The sequence below is a fragment of the Nannospalax galili genome, unplaced genomic scaffold, assembly GCF_000622305.1.
Source record: "Nannospalax galili isolate Female #2095 unplaced genomic scaffold, S.galili_v1.0 scaffold306, whole genome shotgun sequence".
NCBI lineage: Eukaryota > Metazoa > Chordata > Mammalia > Rodentia > Spalacidae > Nannospalax > Nannospalax galili.
Genome location: NW_008354544.1, coordinates 1,136,687 through 1,139,534, shown reverse-complemented (window position 1 = coordinate 1,139,534; position 2,848 = coordinate 1,136,687). Strand labels below are relative to the sequence as shown.

The 2,848-nt window shown below is 41.7% G+C and overlaps 1 pseudogene; it reads left to right on the top strand.

Moving 5' to 3' along the window:
• The first annotated feature begins 552 nt into the window (after positions 1-552).
• LOC108491713 lies at positions 553-1,195 on the top strand (annotated as a pseudogene).
• The last annotated feature ends 1,653 nt before the right edge of the window (positions 1,196-2,848 follow it).

Genomic DNA, 2,848 nt, shown 5'->3' with positions numbered 1-2,848 from the left:
AATCCTTTAGATTGCAGAGGCAACACACAGAAATTGGTTCTCACATGTGTCAAGTCCAGTGTAGTTGAGGCACACAAGTGTAGGAAAAGTTTAGTAACTTGAACTATACCTGGTTTGTGTTTTATACCCCAATCCTCTACTAATAATGCACTGGGCAACCTGGCATGTACTATCCATGTACTGTGCATATACACCCCCTCCAATCAATGCACCTAGTAATCTTAAAACTTCATAGACACTCACCTGCATCTGGTTACACCACCCTCTGAACAATAGTATAAGTTTCTGCACCCCTAACTACAGTCAAATTTAGACAGTTTATTTAAACATATTCCCAGTGTACTAGGGTATGGAGTTGTTTTAGGTGCATGCACAGGAAGGGTAACTATATTCTAGTGAACTTTAGGAGGAACCTTCTACCCTCTTATACCTATGCACAATTGAACTTGTATATCATTTAAATCGGATTCTGTTGCCCTCTGCTGTGAAGCCCATGGGTCCATGGTCACTCTTCTTTCCAATCTGACACCTGCACTGGAACTCCTGCCCAAAATGCAGATTTTCATAAAGACCCTCATGGAGAAGACCAATATGCTTGAGGTTGAACCCTTGGACACTGTACCAAATGGAAAGGCCAAGATTCAGGGCAAGGGAGGAATTCCTCCTGATTAGTGAAGACTGATCTTTGCTGGCAAGCAGCTGGAAGGCAGGTGTCATTTGTCTGAGTACAACATTCAAAAGGAGTCCATCCCTCATCTTGTGTTGAGACTTCATGGGTGCTAAGTGAATGAAGAAGTCTCGTACCACACCCAAGAAGAAAAGGCGCAAGACAAGAAAGGTTGACTTGGCTGTCTTGAAATCCTATAAGGTAGATGAAAATGGCAAGCTTAGTTTTACCTTCATCAGGAGTGCCCTTCTAGGCTGGGCACGGTGGAGCAAGAAATTAATCCAAGCACTCAGGAGGCAGAGGCAGGTGGATCTCTATGAGTTGGAGGTCAGCATGGTCTATGTAGTGAGTTCCTGGTCAGCCAGGACTACAACAGTGAGACACTGCCTCAACTAAAAAAAAAAGTTCCCTTTCCATGAACATGCTGGAGTTTTCATAGGCAGCCTCTTTGACAGACATTGTTTCGGCAAATATTGTCTGACTTACTGCTTCAGCAAACCAGAAGACAAGTACTTGTGTATGAGTTAATTTTTATTTATTTAAAAATATTTTATTATTTTTATTTTATGTGTATGAGTGTATATTGCCTGCATGTAAGTGCACCTGTGTCATGCAGTGCCTTTGGCGGTCAGAAGAGGCGTCAGATCCCCTGGAACTGGAGTTGTGGATAGTTGATAGCCACCATGTGGGTGCTGGAGTACCGAACCCTGGTACTCTGCAAGAGCAACTAGTGCTCTTAACCACTGAGCCATCTCTCCAGTTTCATGAGTTAATTAAAAAATATTTTATTTATTACTTTTATTTTATGTGTATGAGTGTATTGCCTGCATGTGTGTAAGTGCACCTGTGTCATGCAATGCCACGGAGGTCAGAAGAAGGCTTCGGATTCCCCTGGAACTAGAGTTAAGGACAGTTCATAGCTGCCATGTGGGTGCTTAGGAATCGAACCTGGGTCCTCTGTAAGAGCAATCAGTGCTCTTAACCACTGAGCAATCTCTCCAGCCCTCCATGGGTTAATTTTTTAAAAGGCAGGAACTGAAATAAAAATCAGATGAATTATAAAAACAGATGCATTATGGGACGAGACATGTGCAATAGGAAAATAAATATATGACCTAATCATCAATCAAAATAGAGAACTACCCAAACTATACCTTTAGTAACCAGCCCCTCCTTCTCTTGAATCCCATGAAAGAAAGCCCAAACAATAATCAGGGCTTTTGAGTATTCTTATTCATGTGGCCTGGGGTCAGTCTTGACAGTGTATCACTTTGTAATCTGTACTTTGCTCCAAAAAAAGTTATTACTATTATTATTTTTTTGTTTAGTTTTTTGAGAAATGGTCTTCCATAGTCCCAGCTGGCCTGAGACTCTCTATGTAGACCTGGTTGACCTTGATCTCACAGAGATCTGCCTGCCTCTGCCTCCCAAGTGCTGAGATTAAAGGTGTACACTACTTTACCTGACTCAAGAATTTTCTTTTGAAAATGAAATTGTAGTTTTTAATGAGGTACATTGTTTAGATTTAGGGATGAGAGAGGTCACAAACATTCTGTTTCTACTTATCTATTTATTTTGTAAGAGGAGAGGGGGGGGGTGTATATACCATGGCTCAGATTGTCAGGCTTAGTGGCATGTGCCCCTTATCTGCTCAGCATCTTGTTGACCTGGTCAAAACATTTTGGTTCTAGGTGAGCTGGTGCTATGAACTGAACCCCAGGCCTCAACATATGCTAGGTAAGCTCTATCACTGAGTCATATCCCCAGCCCTAGTTTCTATTTAAAATCCCTATTTGGCAAGTCTTGAGGAAAACAAACATTATCTCTGTAGGCAATTTCGACTTTATCAGTGTGTTGACTTTCTTTCTTTCTTCTTTCTTTTTCTTTCTTCCTTCCTTCCTTCTTTCTTTCTTTCTTTCTTTCTTCTTTCTTTCTTTCTTTCTTCTTTCTCTTTCTTTCTTTGTCTGGTGTGTGTTGGGAGCCTCTGTTATGTGAAGTATAAGTCTCTTCATATCCGGATAGCTCACCAGCTCGGAACCATGTGCTGGGACTCCTTTCATAGCAGGGTGCCTTCCTGGCATTTTTCCTGACTCTCCTTTTGAAGTGCCCACCACAAATGCCCTAACATAAACATGGCCTCTGGCTCTAGGAATACCATGCTTTCCTGTGTGATTTTTCAGG